Below are 18,002 nucleotides of genomic sequence, written 5' to 3'. Positions count from 1 at the left end.
AAAAGAAAGAAACATTAGAGTAAAATCTGTGGACCTGGGAAGTCACATTCTCTTTGTATTACTTGGTTAACAGCTTAATTTTCTCTGAATCCTCTTTTCATTGACCCGTGATACAACTAGGCCAAACTAGGCAATGCTAGATGATCATTCCTTAAGGATGTTCTTATTAAGCCATTGTTATATGTATAAAGGTAATTTTCATTAATTTATCATTTCATAAAAATTAATACACAGACATATTAGTTCTTGTGATCCATTTCTAACCGCCAATTCCACTCACATATTTTACATGCAGAACATTCTGCCTCTGATATCATTAATCAAAAATATCTTTCTCTTCATATCATTGAATATCAAACACAAAATTAAGTGTAGAGTTTAAAAAGATCTCTCTAAGATCTTTATAGGATAATATTGGATGTATGTTTGAAAGTGATCAATATTGATTTTTAAAAATACCAAAATTTAATGTAAAGTTAATGCTGCACATTTTGACATTTAAATTTTTAGTAACATTTTTTCATAGAACTTTATCATTTGTTAATTTGCTTATTTGCTATTTATAATCAAAGCATGAAATAATTTTAGTTTAATAACAAAGAAAATGTTTTTCTTTTCTTTTTTTAATTATTATTATTATACTTTAAGTTTTAGGGTACATGTGCACAATGTGCAGGTTTGTTACATATGTATCCATGTGCTGTGTTGGTGTGCTGCACCCATTAACTCATCATTTAGCATTAGGTATATCTCCTAATGCTGTCCCTCCCCCCTTTCCCCACCCTACAACAGTCTCTGGAGTGTGATGTTCCCCTTCCTGTGTCCATGTGTTCTCATTGTTCAATTCCCACCTATGAGTGAGAACATGCGGTGTTTGGTTTTTTGTCCTTGCAATAGTTTACTGAGAATGATGTTTTCCAGTTTCATCCATGTCCCTACAAAGGACATGAACCCATCATTTTTTATGGCTGCATAGTATTCCATGGTGTATATGTGCCACATTTTCTTAATCCAGTCTATCCTTGTTGGACATTTGGGTTGGTTCCAAGTCTTTGGTATTGTGAATAGTGCTGCAATAAACATACATGTGTGTGTCTTTATAGCAGCATGATTTATAATCCTTTGGGTATATACCCAGTAATGGGATGGCTGGGTCAAATGGTATTTCTAGTTCTAGATCCCTGAGGCATCACCACACTGACTTCCACAATGGTTGAACTAGTTTACAGTCCCACCAACAGTGTAAAAGTGTTCCTGTTTCTCCACATCCTCTCCAGCACCTGTTGTGTCCTGACTTTTTAATGATGGCCATTCTAACTGGTGTGAGATGGTATCTCACTGTGGTTTTGATTTGCATTTCTATGATGGCCAGTGATGATGAGCATTTTTTCATGTTTTTGGCTGCATAAATGTCTTCTTTTGAGAAGTGTCTGTTCATGTCCTTTGCCCACTTTTTGATGGGGTTGTTTGTTTTTTTCTTGTAAATTTATTTGAGTTCATTGTAGATTCTGGATATTAGCCCTTTGTCAGATGAGTAGGTTGCAAAAATGTTCTCCCATTTTGTAGGTTGCCTGTTCACTCTGATGGTAGTTTCTTTTGCTGTGCAGAAGCTCTTTAGTTTAATTAGATCCCATTTGTCAATTTTGGCTTTTGTTGCCATTGCTTTTGGTGTTTTAGACATGAAGTCCTTGCCCATGCCTATGTCCTGAATGGTATTGCCTAGGTTTTCTTCTAGGATTTTTATGGTTTTAGGTCTAACATGTAGGTCTTTAATCCATCTTGAATTAATTTTTGTATAAGATGTAAGGAAGGGATCCAGTTTCAGCTTTCTACATATGGCTGGCCAGTTTTCCCAGCACCATTTATTAAATAGGGAATCCTTTCCCCATTGCTTGTTTTTGTCAGGTTTGTCAAAGATCAGATAGTTGTAGATATGTGGCATTATTTCTGGGGGCTTTGTTCTGTTCCATTGATCTATGTCTCTTTTGTGGTACCAGTACCATGCTGTTTTGGTTACTGTAGCCTTGTAGTATAGTTTGAAGTCAGGTAGCGTGATGCCTCCAGCTTTGTTCTTTTGGCTTAGGATTGACTTGGTGATGTGGGCTCTTTTTTGGTTCCATATGAACTTTAAAGTAGTTTTTTCCAATTCTGTGAAGAAAGTCATTGGTAGCTTGATGGGGATGGCATTGAATCTATAAATTACCTTGGGCAGTATGGCCATTTTCACAATATTGATTCTTCCAACCCATGAGCATGGAATGTTCTTCCATTTGTTTGTATCCTCTTATTTCATTGAGCAGTGGTTTGTAGTTCTCCTTGAAGATGTTTTTATTTTCAAAGTTTAAAATACGTGTTTTAAATTAGTAATTTGAGAAATAAACTTAATATATAATTTTAATTGTACCCTTTTCCTTGATTACTTGTAGAAGAAATTATGAGACATATTTAAACATATACTTATAAACTTATAAGTATATATTTAAGTATAGAGAAATATATCTGATATTTATGTTCTATTTTTCCATATATTTTAAGCCTGCAACACTAATCTTTGTTCTTAATTGGAAAGGAAAGGTCTCACCCAATTCAAGCAGCAGTGATGGAAAATGAAGATGATTTTAATATAAATACAAATAATTTTATTATCAAACTAGAAAACTTTATTAAAAAATACTTTCTGTGGAAAAACACAAACTGAGTGAGGTAAAATGATGGCAATCTTTAGGTCTCTGCAGGTATTTGATCAGAAGTAAAGTTGTTTTTAATTGGGATAGAATATATCGAATGGATCTCCTATAATTGTTCATTCTGTCAATTGTAGGTAAAAAACTTTTTTCAGGCTTGATTATTTTCTCTCACTCTAAATAAATTTCTTGTGGCATTTGGCAAACTCTAATCAGTTTATTTTATGAAATGTTCATGTGTATTTGATGTGAATTCGAAGTATTGTTCGACTTTTTTCTTCATATTCATCCTTATGTTTCAAAAGCTGCCACATACATCAAATGTCCTTTGAACACAAAAATATCTGATAATGGGGGGAAGATGTGCTTACTAAATTCATAATAGATTTTGTTCCCTGACCTGCATCAAACAAAGAAACTAGACAAAAGGAGGAATTAATAGAAACTGCCAGACATTAGGTCAAGTAAGTCAGTTTCCTTAGTAAGTAAACAATTTAGAACTTCTCATCACTTCTCAGTGCATGTTCTTCTGTCATCTCTGGTAACAGTTCAAAACTGATTTGTGTGATTTCTCTGACTAGGTATCAATGTTGCAGATATTATCTTCTTTCTTTTTTAAAGTACTTAGACTATGGATAAATCTGTTGGGCATAAACCATGCTGCAGCTTTTTGAGTTTGTGATGCAGAGGTTTTATCAGAACTACATATCTCACATGCATGTCTCCAAAATGATGTCTTACACAGTTACTGAACAAATCATTTTTCCAATTTCAGTGTCATATTTAATAACTAAGTAAACCCTCTTGTAATTCTTGAAGTTACTTAAACAACTTTCATTTCAATACAGGTAGGTTGTACAAGAAAAATAGGGGTGGGGGTAGGAGGGAAGTGGGCTGGATTTTTGTTATTTTATGTAATTTATTCATGAATTTCTACTTGGTATTTTTACCTCATCTGATTACCGCCCCCATATTTCTGAATTTTGTTGTAAAATTTTCATTTGCAGCAGCTGCTCTATTCTGGATTAGCAAATTGTCATTCTTTATGTCTCTTTCCCTTTCAGTTTTATCTGCTAGCTTTAATCAGAATCACTATTCTAAGAATGTTTTAATTAAAATAATTAAGAAAGATACACACCTGTTCAAATTGTTAGCATTCCACATATGCTTAAAAACACTTAAAGGTTTTTCAATATTTAAAAATATATAACCCTTTGGGCTCCTGGTCCTCTAGTATTTTACAGTTACTTCGTTTCCATAATCCAAATGGAAAAATGGCCCCAGCTTCCATCCCAGATCCTGTTGAAAATCTCCCACTATCATATCATCATACTTCTGAGGGTTCCTAAACAGTTGCTTACATTAATCTATAATTTCTTACTCCTGATATCTGCTCCCAGAGCTCGTCTCAATTATCACCTGTCAAAGTTGACTTCTTCTCCTTCAGCTCTGTCCACGTGTGTGTTTTTCAACTTTAATTCCTCAGAGAAAAGCCAATGCAAGTCTGTAGTGGCGGCACTTTCACCAAAGGTTTGAGATAGTAGGGGTGTGATAGAGAAGTAGGATCACATTTTACTGCCGTACACAACTTACTAGAGACAAATTGCTCATGTGGAGATAATTAGCATTACATGGTGTTCTAAGGGGATGCTTGCAACGCTAGAACTCACCACAATAGCAATAGGAGGTGGCCACCACACTATTACAGTAGTACAATATGCACTACAGGTAATTGTATGCAGTTATAATTTAATACTGCATCTTTACACTTACCTATATTTCTCTCAGCTTGAGCGGCACCATGTACAGTCTGTATTTGTATTTGATTATAACCCAAATCAAAACAAAGAACAAATTAGATACAACTGACGCTTGAAAAACATGAGGGTTAGGATACAGACACCCACCTCCTTCTGCAGTTGAGAATTCAGATAAAACTTTTGATTTCCCCAACACTTAGCTTCTAATAGCCTCTTGTTGACTGAAAGCCTTACAGATAACATATGAATTATATATTGCATTCTTACAATAAATGAGCTAGAGAAAAGAAATGCTATTAATAAAATCAAAGGAAGAGCAAATACATTTCAGTACTATTCTATATTTAACAATACTATGAGTTTACATCATGTTTAAAAAAAAAGTCCTTTGTCTGAAATGTTGGGCAATTGCAGCTGCAGACCTAAATCTGTGGTGCATATCAAACAATTCAAATTTTATATTGTAATGTCACGACTTTTCTTTGCTTCTTGAGGGTACTTTCAGTATCACTAGTGGCACTTTGCATGGGTTCCATGGCGTTATTCAAGGTTTATGATATTACACTAAACACAAGATAAAATAAACTAGCATTGCAAGGGGTCACATTTTACTGCCGTACACAATTTACTAGAGACAAATTGCTCATGCGGAGATAATTAGCATTACATGGTGTTCTAAGGGGATGCTTGCAACGCTAGAGCTCACCACAATAGCAATAGGAGGTGGCCACCACACTATTACAGTAGTACAATATGCACTACAGGTAATTGTATGCAGTTATAATTTAATACTGCATCTTTACATTTGTCTATATTTCTCTCAGCTGTGAGTGGCACCATGTAGTCTGTATTTGTATTTGTAAGTTTTGATAAATTTTAACTTTTTAATAATAATCTATATTTTATGATAATAAATGATAAAATATACTAGTATCTGCACATACTTTATCCATTCATGACAGATCTGTTTTCTATTTTTTGGCTATTTCTAGGCTACATAGTTTATTTGCAAGTTTTTTTTCAAATATTTGCAAATCTCCAAAAACTTTTCCAGTGTATTTATTTTTAAAAAATTATGGAAGTGGATTCATATAATTCAAGCCTATGATTTTCAAGGATCAACTATACTATGATCAGTATTCTTCCAAGTTCCTTTTATATCCTTCAAATTTGCTGGTTTGTATTTCTCATCCTTCATAATTATCCCCAAACCCAAGCCTTCTGCCATTTTCTGGGCCATTTCCGAATTCCCAAGAGGTTTGTTTCTCTGGAGTTTTCAGAAACCATTTTTAATATTTTTGACTGTATTATATAAAATTACCTAACTCCTAGATTGCTTTCCTCCTATAATTTTAGTGTACTTTAATGCCTAATAAAAATGAATAAAGACAAACAGGCAAATAAAGGCCATTAGCAGTGTTGATCTAAATTTCTTCGTCTACGAGTGAGTCTATAGATTATAAGAATCCTGTAAGACTTAAAACGTAGGTCCTTGGGCCTTATCCCAGACATATTTATCTTGAATAGTTGAGATGTTGGCACAGAAATCTGCCTTTCTATAAGTTTGCAGGGTAATATTCAAAATCTCCTAAAGTTGCACAGTCACCTATGGTTACTTTTATGTGTCAATTTGAGTAAGCCACAGGTGCCCAGATTAATCGTTGTTTCTGAATGTGTCTATGAAGGTGTTTCCAGAAGAGATAATCATTTGAATCAGTGGACTCAGTACACTATATTGCCCATGCCATTGTGGTCGGTCATATTTCAACCTGTTGAAGGCTTGAATAGAGCAAAAACTGGAGGATGGAAGAATTTTCTTCTTTTATCCTGCTTCACTGCTTGAGTTGGGACATCTTATTTCTTCCCCTTTTCTTGAACTGGGATTTACAATTATTGGCTCCCCTTGTTTTCAGGCCTTTGAACCCAGACTGAATTACATTACAGGTTTTTCTGCATTGCTGCCTTGCAAATGGCAGATACTGGGACAACTCAGCCACCATAATCACATGGACCAATGCCTCATAATGTTTTTTTTCTCTTTCTCTCTAGAGAACCTTGACTAATACACCTGTGTAAAAGCTAGAGCATTTCTCTCTCAAGGAAATTGCAGAATCTGCAATTATACATATGTTTAAACAGCATATTTATCTATTTTTAATCTTTCACAATTTCTACTGTTTTGAAACATAGAGCTTTAAAAATGTTTCTTTTACTATTTTATAAAAATAACAAATATTAAATTATATAAAATATATAGTCACATTTATATCATTGAAATTTTGTTGTAATAAAAATTATACAATAATGACATCTCCATTGTATATATGCAAATTACAACAAGATATGCTTTCATTTTGCATTCCAAAATCTTTAATATGTTTATTCTATGCAAAGCATTGTGCTATACTTATTGAGAAGACAAAACTCCCCTCCTGAATTCAGCCTAAGGAAATATATATATACACATATGCATACACAAACACACACACACACACACACATGCACACACAAAAATTGGCTATCAAATCAATACCATTAGGGAATATTATAGAAATAGCTTTCAATGAAAATGTTGTAGATAGGGAAGTCATTTTAGCTATAAACCACTTAATGCTGCACAACTGTTTTAAGCTTTTAAGTTAAACGTGTTTATGCATTTGTATACAATGAAAAACAAATAATGGAAGAAATAAAATACTGAGTTTATATAACAAATAGGAAGCAAACATCACTGTTGGAGGAATAAATAAGAATGTATATGAAAGAGCTTCCTAACCTAAGAGATTCCTAAGGAAATACTATTTTATAATGTTAAGGAAAGAAAATAATTTAAATCACATGATGGGTAATAAAGGAATACATCAAACAAGAAAATTATTGATTGTGGTTTCGATACAAGGATATTTATACAATAAATATTTAATGAATAAATTTAATGCTGAAACTATAAAAACAATAGCATGAAAAGCATTGAGGTGTTTACTAAATCAACAACTGTTTTTATACAAAGTTTAAAAATTAGAAATAGATATTTAAGACACGTAGAATTGTAAATATACATTAGAGATACAATTTTGTCAATTCCAATTAAGAATTCTTTCAATTTTCTTGTAAAAATAGATGCTTCAAAATGAAAGTTAGAAATGAGAAAAATCTTTCCACAAAGGTTTTTATTCAATATTTAATGACAAATTTACAATTAGATTTACTGATTTTATCAGAGTAGCTACTGCCATCTATAATTTCAGAAGTGCTTCCAATTATTTATGTTTTTTAATTAACTATAATCAACTATGGAAATAAATTATAATCCCTAAAGCCCTTGGCATGGCATTTAGCACCATATTTTGTTTTATTTTTCGATAAGGTACAGTGATGACTCTATCCTGCATAGGGATGACAAACTGAGAATAAAAAAGACATAAAATGATTTCCAACACCTCACATGGTCTCTAAACAACATCAATAAAATTGAGTATTCTCTGATCACTGTCACCAAATGTGGCATTCAGGGTGATGGAACGGAAAAACTGACAGTCAATTACAAGCTCAAGGACACCATGATATGATACATCTGCCAATTATATGGGAGCTTAACACTAATGCAGAATAAATGGTTTACATCAAAATGTGATGGAATGACAACTGGTAAGGAAGTATCAAAGAAGGCGTTTTTTTTTTCAAGGGAGGCTACATTGAAAAGAACTTTCAGTTTAGTCTTCTATTTTTATCAATATAGTCAAAAGAAAAGACAATGGGAATTCTTCAAAATATAGAGCTCTGTAGAACTAATATTAATTCCATGATTGGGGAGCAAAGAAAAAAAATCACTACTTCCAATGTTATCAGACATTTTCACAAAGCAAATTTTATCCATAATTTTGTTTTTATTAAAGCATTATAAAAACTTACAATTGAGCTACATATAGTGATCTATCAAAAAAGAATAAATATTGCTAAATTAACTTGAAGGCAGTAGATGCTTTGGAAAGAAAATGTGCTGGTAATATTTTTTACTATAATATCATAGAAGACAAAAATAGTCTGATATTATTAGATGAGTGACTCTAAGGGTTTTTAAAAAATTGTGGAAGATATCATTGTCTCAAAAATCATATATGTTTATGTGTTAAGGTAGCATCTTATTTATTCCTGTCTAATAAGATTCATCTCTAATGACAGTTGATAATATATGACCTGGCACTTGAGGAAAAGGTGAGACAACCCCAAATATACAGTTGTGTTCAATTTAAGAAATTCAAGACAGAGGAAACAGCATTTACAAAGACAAGGAGATATTTATTAAACTGGCATATTTTGACATAGTTGGAATGGAGAGTAAGAAAATATGGAATCAACTAATGGTAGAAGCATAAGCTACATAGTCAAGAATCCATAAATTTTGTTTTATGCAACAAGATACAGTATGATTTTCCTCAAAATGTATCAACATATAATTAATTTTATGAGATATTTTACATAATGTTGGTTTGCAATATAAAAATATATTTCTATAAGATTTGGACTGACTTAGGAAACCCTGCAGATTCAACAGTACTGTTAAACAGTGATTAAATTATTTAGATTATAGTTGAAAGTGTGCCAGGTGAAGACTGTAATACCACAACCTTTTTCTTTTTTTCCTGAGACAGAGTCTTGTTCAGTTGCCCAGGTGGAGTGCACTGGCACAATCTTGGCTCACTGCAACCTCCACCTCCCAGGTTCAAGCGATTCTCCTGCCTTAGCCTTCTGAGTAGCGGGGACTACAGTCACGCGCCACCACGCGCGGCTATTTTTTGTATTTTTAGTAGAGACAGGGTTTTACCATATTGGCCAGGCTGGTCTCGAACTCCTGACCTCGTGATCCGCCTGCCTCGGCTTCCCAAAGTGCTGGGGTTACAGGCCTGAACCACTGCATCCGGCCATCATAACCTCTTTTTTAAAAAAGATGCCTAAGTATGTCCTTAAAGTGAAAACAGGTCTCTTGTGGGAAAGATGTATCTGGATCCTGATTTTGTAAACGCATTCAACCACTCTGTCCTTTGAAGAATTTTATCCATTTACAAGTAAGGTTATTTTTGATAAGTATAGACATATTTCTACCATTTTGTTAATTTTTCTGTTGTTGTTTTGTAAATCCTTTGTTCTTTTCTTCCCTTCTTGCTGTTCACCACCATAGTTTGGTGATTTTCTATAGTGTTAAGGTTTGATTCCTTTCTCTTTATCTTTCGTGTATCTGCTGAAGTTTTTTGCTTTGTGGTTACCATAGGACCTACACAAAACATCTTATAGTTACAACAGGCAATTGTAAGCTGATGACAACTTAACTTTGATCTGATAAAAATATCCTAGAATTTTACCCTCCCCTCATCACAATTTATATCTTGATGGCCATAATTTACATCTTTTTAGTTTGTGTATTTCTTAACAACTTATTGTAGCTACGGTTATTTTTTATTTTATCTATTTATTTTGAGATGGAGTCTTGCTCTGTTGTCCAGGCTAGAGTGCAGTGGCATGATGTTGGCTCACTGCAACCTCTGTCTCCCAGGTTCAAGCAATTCTTCTGCCTCAGCCTCCCAAGTAGCTGGGATTACAGGCTTTTGCTTGCCTAGGAAAATTCATTTCTCTTTATTTCTGAAAGATGAAATAGCTGGGTATAGTATTCTTGGTTGAAATTTTTCTTTCTTAAGCCCTTTGAATGTATTATCCCATTCTCTTCTGGGCTATGAGATACAAATTTGTACACTGAAAACTGCTATACATTGATGAAAGAAATAGAAAACACAAATAAATGGAAATATATCACACATTCACATGGGAAGAATTAGTATTTTTAAAATGTCCTGACTACCCAATGTAGAGATTTAATGCTATCACTATCAAAATTCCCATGGCATTATTCACAGAAATAGGAAAAAAAATCCTAAAATAAGTATGCAACCACGCACACACATAAATAAATAAGTAAATACATAAATAAATAAAACTCTAGCCAAAGTAACACTGAGAAAGAAAAAACAAAGTAACAGGCATCACACTTCTGGATTAAAAATTATATTACAAAGTTATAGTAAACAAAACAGTATCATTCTGACATAAAAATAGAAAAATAGAGCAATGCAGCTTTATCCCTAACAGTAAAGATACGAAAATAATCTAAGTTTCTATATAGAGATGAATAGATATAAAAATGTGGTGCGTATATGTTTACGCAATGTCAGCATTTCAAGAGAGGCAATAGAAAGATAAAATTGTGCGTGTGTGTGTGTACATATATATGTGTGTGTGTATATATATATATATATATATATATATATACACATGCAATGGAATATTATTTAGCCTTTAAAAATAAGGAGATCCTTCTATTTGCACAATATGGGTGGACCTGGAGGACATTATGCTAAATGAAATAAGCCAGACACAAAAATAAAAATAATACATGATCTCACTTATATGTGGAGTATTTAAAAAAAAGAGCTCAAATGCAAAAAAATAGAGAATGAAATAGTATATAACATAGGTGGAGTGGGGGGAAAGAAAATGGAGAGACATCAGTTGAAGTATACAAAATAGTAGATATGTAGGATAAACAAGTATAGAGACCTAATGTACAACCTGAAATTAGTATAATGTATTGTGGGGACTGAAACTGATATAATTGTATTGTATTAAGGACTTTTGTTAAATAAGCATATTTTAGCTACTGTTGTCACAAGAAATGAATTATATGATATGATAGATATGTTAATCTACTTCACTGTAGTAACCATTTTACTATGTATATGTGTCCCATAACATCGTATTGTAAACCTCAAACATACATAATGACATTAATTTTTAAAAAAGAAAAAAGAATGCATTTATGAGACATTTGGGATGCTTAATTATTGAATTCATGTATTAAGGTGAAAGTGTCACAATTACCATAATTTAAAAAATTTATATAATTTTGCAGTAATATGATAGAATAAAATAAATATAAGAAAAACAGTTACAAAAGAAACAATGATTTCAGTATTGAGAAGATGTAAGTTACCAGTGGGGTATCCACTTGGAGTTATTAAGTAAATAATAGGAATTTTTGTGTGAACTTGTAAGAGAAAAAACAAGTTTTGACAGTCATTATTACCTTCAAATTTGTGTTTTTTGAAGCTTCTTCTATCAGTTAGCTTTTGCTGCGTAACAAACCATTTTAGAACTGAGCAGATTGAAGGAATTGAGATATTCATTTCATGCTCTTGCTAGTTTGGGAAACATCTGACTGGTTCTTCTGTAAGGAGTTCTTATCAACAAGTTTCAGCTGGATCTATTCATGTACTTTCCATCAACTTAGTGGGTAGGTGGTATCTGGCCCATTTACTAAGCTTCAGATGGGGCAGCTTGGAAAACTTGGGCTACTGTTCAAGTGGCTGATCATTTGGCATGCTAGCCTGGGTTTGTATACACGGTGTCAGCATTTTTTTAAATTATACTTTAAGTTATAGGGTACATGTGCACAATGTGCAGGTTTGCTACATAGGTATAGATGTGCTATGTTGGTTTGCTGCACCCATCAACTCGTCATTTACATTAGGTATTTCTCCTAATGCTATCCCTCCCGCTGACCCCCACCAGGCCCCCATGTGTGATGTTCCCTGCCCTGTGTCCAAGTGTTTTCATTGTTCAATTCCCACTTATGAGTGAGAACATGTGGTGTTTGGTTTTCTGTCCTTGTGATAGTTTGCTCAGAATGATGGTTTCCAGCTTCATCCATGTCCCTGCAAAGGACATGAATTCATCCTTTTTTATGATTGCATAGTATTCCATGGTATATATGTGCCATATTTTCTTAATCCAGTCTATCATTGATGGGCATTTGGATTGGTTCCAAGTTTTTGCTATTGTGAATAGTGCCACAATAAACAAATGTGTGCATGTGCCTTTATAGTAGCATGATTTATAATCCTTTGAGTATATACCCAGTAATGGGATCACTGGGTCAAATGGTATTTCTAGTTCTAGATCCTTGAGGAATTGCCACACTGTCTTCTACAATGGTTGAAGTAGTTTACACTCCCACCAACAGTGTAAAAGCGTTCTTGTTTCTCCACGTCCTCTCCAGCATCCATTGTTTCCCACCTTTTTAAGGATCACCATTTTTACTGGTGTGAGATGGTATCTCATTGTGGTTTTGATTTGCATTTCTCTGATGACCAGTGATGATGAGCATTTTTGCATGTGTCTGTTGGCTGCATAAATGTCTTCTTTTAAGAAATATCTGTTCATATCCTTTGCCCACTTTTTGATGGGGCTGTTTTCTTCTTGTAAATTTGTTTAAGTTATTTGTAGATTCTGGATATTAGTCCTTTGTCAGATGGGTAGATTGCAAAAATTTTCTCCCATTCTGTAGGTTGCTTGTTCCCACTGATGGTAGTTTCTTTTACTGTGCAGAAACTCTTTAGTTTAATTAGATCCCATTTGTCTATTTTGGCTTTTATGGCCATGCTTTTAGTGTTTTAGTCATGAAGTCCTTGCCCATGCCTATGTCCTGAATTGTAATGCCTAGGTTTTCTTCTAGGGTATTTATGGTTTTAGGTCTAACATTTAAGTCTTTAATCCATCTCGAATTAATTTTTGTATAAGGTGTAAGAAAGTGATCCAGTTTCAGCTTTCTACATATGGCTAGCCAGTTTTGCCAGCACCATTTGTTAAATAGGGAATCCTTTCCCCATTTCTTGTTTTTGTCAGATTTGTCAAAGATCAGATGGTTGTAGATGTGTGCTATTATTTCTGAGGCCTCTGTTCTGTTCCATTGGTCTATATATCTGTTTTGGTACCAGTACCATGCTGTTTTTGTTACTGTAGCCTTGTAGTTTAGTTTGAAGTCAGGTATCATGATGCCTCCAGCTTTGTTCTTTTTGCTTAGGATTGTCTTTGCAATGCATGCTCTTTTTTGATTCCATATGAACTTTAAAGTAGCTTTTTTCCAATTCTGTGAAGCAAGTCACTGGTAGCTTGATAGGGATGGCATTGAGTCTATAAATTACCTTGGGCAGTATGGCCATTTTCATGATATTGATTCTTCCTATCCATGAGCATGGAATGTCCTTCCATTTATTTGGGTCCCCTTTTATTTTGTTGAGCAGTGGTTTGTAGTTCTCCTTGAAGAGGTCCTTCCCATCCCTTCTAAGTTGGATTCTTAGGCATTGTAGTCTCTTTGTAGCTATTGTGGAGAGTTCACTCATGATTTGGCTCTCTGTCTATTATTGGTGTATAGGAATTCTTGTGATTTTTGCACATTGATTTTGTATCCTGAGACTTTGCTGAAGTTGCTTATCAGCTTAAGGAGATTTTGGACTGAGACGATGGGGTTTTCTAAATGTACAATCATGTCATCAGGGACAATTTGACTTCCTCTTTTCCTAATTGAACACCCTTTATTTCTTTCTCCTGCCTAATTGCCCTGGCCAGAACTTCTAACAATATGTTGAATAGGAGTGCTGAGAAAGGGCATCCTTCTCTTGTGCCGATTTTCAAAGGGAGTGCTTCCAGTTTTTGCCCATGCAGTATGATATTGGCTGTGGGTTTGTCATAAATAGCTCCTATTATTTTGAGATATGTTCCATCACTACCCAGTTTATAGAGAGTTTTTAGCGTGAAGGGCTGTTGAATTTTTGTCAAAGGACTTTTCTGCATCTATTGAGATAATCATGTGGTTTTTGTCGTTGGTTCTGTTTATGTGATGGTCTACATTTATTGATTTGCATATGTTGAACCAGCTTTGCATCCCAGGGATAAAGCCGCCTTGATCGTGGTGGATAAGCTTTTTGATGTGCTCCTGGATTCGGTTTGCCAGTATTTTATTGAGGATTTTCACATGGATGTTCATTAGGTATATTGGTCTAAAATTCTCTTTTTTTGTTGTGTCTCTGCCAGGCTTTGCTATCAGGATAATGCTGGCCTCATAAAACGAGTTAGGGAGGATTCCCTGTTTTTCTATTGATTGGAATAGTTTCAGAAGGAATGGTACCAGCTCTTCTCTGTACCTCTGGTAGAAGTCGACTGTTAATCTATCTGGTCCTGAGCTTTTTTTGGTTGATAGGCTATTAATTATTGTCTCAGTTGCAGAGCCTGTTATTGGTCTATTCAGATATTCGGCTTCTTCCTGGTTTAGTCTTGGGAGGGTGTATGTGTCCAGGAATTTATCAATTTCTTCTAGATTTTCTAGTTTATTTGAGTAGAGATGTTTATAGTATTCTGTGATGGTAGTTTGTATTTCTGTGGGATCGGTGGTGATATCCCCTTTATAATTTTTTGTTGCATCTATTTGATTCTTCTCCATTTTCTTCTTTATTAGTCTAGCTAGCGGTCTATCAATTTTGTTGTCAGCATTTTAAAAGAGGGAGTAGAAGGATTCAAAGCCTTTAAAAGCCAAGGCTCATAAATAGCATACCACCACTTCCATTGTATTTTATTTCTCAAAAAAACTCAGACCAAATTCAGTAGGAAGGAAAGAAGCACCACTTCTTTATGGCTGGACCTATTGCAAAGGGACTTAGATTTAGGAAGGGGATGAATACGCAGGCATGTTGGATACATTCTCAAAAAAATAATAAATACAAGTTCAGTAATTTTTGAAGAGTTCCAAAATCAAAACAAGTAAAGTGTTTTTTTGATACAAGGTTGAAGCAGTGAAAAAAACTGATTAGAAACAGAAAAAGTCAGGTGCTAGTGGGAAGACTAGGAGATAACTATTCAAAAAATTGCAAATCAAATATAAATCTAAGGTAATCTTGAATGAAAATTAAACATTGAAATATGATTTTCAAGATTACCTTAGTCATTAGTGGTGAGAAGTCAAACTGAGAAAATATAAACATAACTTTATTCAACCTTTTATATGTGCTGGAACTTAGTCTTGAGCAACGCCCTGCTTATTCAAGTGGTCTCCTTTCTTCCTTTTTTTCCCCATTAGATAAAATGTAATAATCAACCAGCTTTATTTAACTATTGGCAATTGTGTGATGGAATTGATTTTTTAATTTCTAATTATGTAGACTTCTTTTGGATTTATTTTGTTTTTAATCTAAATTAACAAATTTTATATTTCAGATCAGTTTTAGGTTTATAAAAAAATAATTAGAACTTCTTGTTCTTCAGTTTCTCCTATTATTAATGTATTGTATTAGTGTGGCACAATTATGACAATTGGCACATCAGTATTGATACATTTCTTAACTGTAGTCCATGGTTTACATTAGGAATTACTCTTTGTGTTGTACATTTCATATTTTTTTGCAAAATGTATGGCACACATCTGTCATTACAATATCTTACAAAATAGCATCACTGCCCTAGAATTTCCTTGTGCTTCTCCTATTCATTCTTACTTCACTCCTTTCTGAGAGGGAACTCCTGGCCAATCACTCATCTTTTCAGTTTAGCTTGTTGCACTTAGTAAGATGCATTTAAGCTTTTTCTGTGTTTTTTCATGTCAATAGCTCATATTGTTTTTATCACTGAATAATATGCTATTATATGAAAGCACCACAGTTTTTCTATTAATCTATTGAAGAACATCTTGGTTGTTACTAAATTTTAGCAGTTACGAATAAAGCTACTATAAACATTTGTTTCTAGGTTTTTGAGTAGACATAAATTTTTAATTCATTTGAGTAAATATCAATTGACTATTATTGCTGTATCATATGGCGGCTTTGAAAAAACCTGCCAAACTCTATTCCAAATCATTCTACCGTTTTGTACTCCCACCAGCAATAAATGAGAGTCCCTGTTGCTCTACTTTCTCACCAGCATTTGATGTTGTCTGTGTTTTGAAATTTCACTATTCTAAAGGCATCTAGTGGTATTTCATTATCATTTTAATTTGCAATTGGCTATTGCCATATGATGTGGAACATCTTTTCATATGCTTATTTGCCATCTGTATATTTTTCTATGGCTTGAGAAGATTATAATTAAAGTATTTTTAATGAACTCATAATTTATTAATAAGACAAGAAGCTAAATTAAATGACTAGGCAAAAGATTTAAAAATAAATGTCACACAAATGATCTAAAAATAGCCAATAGATACACACAGAGATGCTTATCCTCATTAGATATCAGAGAACTACAAATTAAAATGGCAATTATGTGCCACTACACATCTAGTAGGATGACTAAAATTTAAAGGATTAATAATACCAGGTGTTGGCAAGGATGTGAAGCAATTAATACTCTCACGCATTGCTGGTGTAAATATAAAATGGTACAAGAAGTTTGGAAAACAGTTGAGAGGTTCATTTTATTTAACTTTTAAGTTCAGGGGTACACGTGCAGGTTTGTTACATAGGTAAGCATGTGTCATGGGGTTTGTTGTACTGATTATTTCATCATCCAGGTATTAAACCTACTATCAATTAGTTATGTTTTCCTGATCCTCTCCTTTCTCTTGCCCTCCACCCTCTGATAGGCACCAGTGTATTATACAAGACTGATTCAACATTCAAAAATCAAAGTTACATCAACAGTGTAAAGAAGGAAAATCATGTCAATATATTTAATCAAAGCCTTTGATAAACTAGACACCTATTTGTAATAAAAACTCTCAAACTAGAAGTAGCATATAATTATTTTATACATTTTAATGTGATTTGTTAATATTTTATCAAACTTTTAGCAATATTCATGATAGACATTGGTTTATAGTTTTCCTTTTGTTAAATATCTTTGCTTGGTTTGGGTGTTAGAATAACGTTAACCTTAATGAATGATTTAGAAAGTATTCCCTATGCTTCTCTCTTCTGGAAGAGATTGAAGAAAGTTGGCCTTTTTCTTAAAAGTTTATGAGAATTCACCATTGAACCCATTTGGGCCTAGTTCTTTCTGTTTTGGAGGGTTATTAATTATCAATTCAATTTCTTTAATATATATAGGCTTTATTCATATTATCTATTTGTTCTTATGTGAATTTTGATACATTATGTTTTTCAAAGAATTTGTCGAATTTTCCTAGGATATTAAACAAGTGGCCTTACAGTTGTTCATAGTATTTCTTTATTATCTTGTTAATGTCTGAGATCTGTAGGGATGGCCCCCCTTTCATTTCTGATATTTGAAATTTGTGTTTTCTTTCTTTTCTTTGTTTTCCTAGATATGGTTTTATCAACTTGATTAATCTTTTAATGGAATTTATTTTTATGTTTTAAAATTTCTCTATTGATTTTCTGTTTTCAGTTTTATTGACTCCTACTGTAACTTTAATTTTGCTTTGCTTACTTTCATTTAATTTGCTACTCTTTCACTAGTATCATAAAGTAGAAGATTAGGTTGTAGATTGCAGATCTTTCTTCTTTTCTAATATATGCATTTGATAGTATAAATTTCCCTCAAAGCACTGCTGCATCCTACAAATTAAGTTTCATTTTCAATTTCTTTAATTTAAACTAGATTTAAATTTGTTTTGTGGCCTTGTCCTTAAATTATGTATTATTTAAAAGTGTGTCATTTGATCACCAAGTATTCTGGAATTTTTCAGGTGTCTTTCTGTTTTGAATTTCTGATTTAATTA

The sequence above is a fragment of the Nomascus leucogenys genome, chromosome 7b, assembly GCF_006542625.1.
Source record: "Nomascus leucogenys isolate Asia chromosome 7b, Asia_NLE_v1, whole genome shotgun sequence".
NCBI lineage: Eukaryota > Metazoa > Chordata > Mammalia > Primates > Hylobatidae > Nomascus > Nomascus leucogenys.
The sequence above is the reverse complement of the archived record's forward strand: the minus strand, read 5'-3'. Positions refer to the sequence as shown.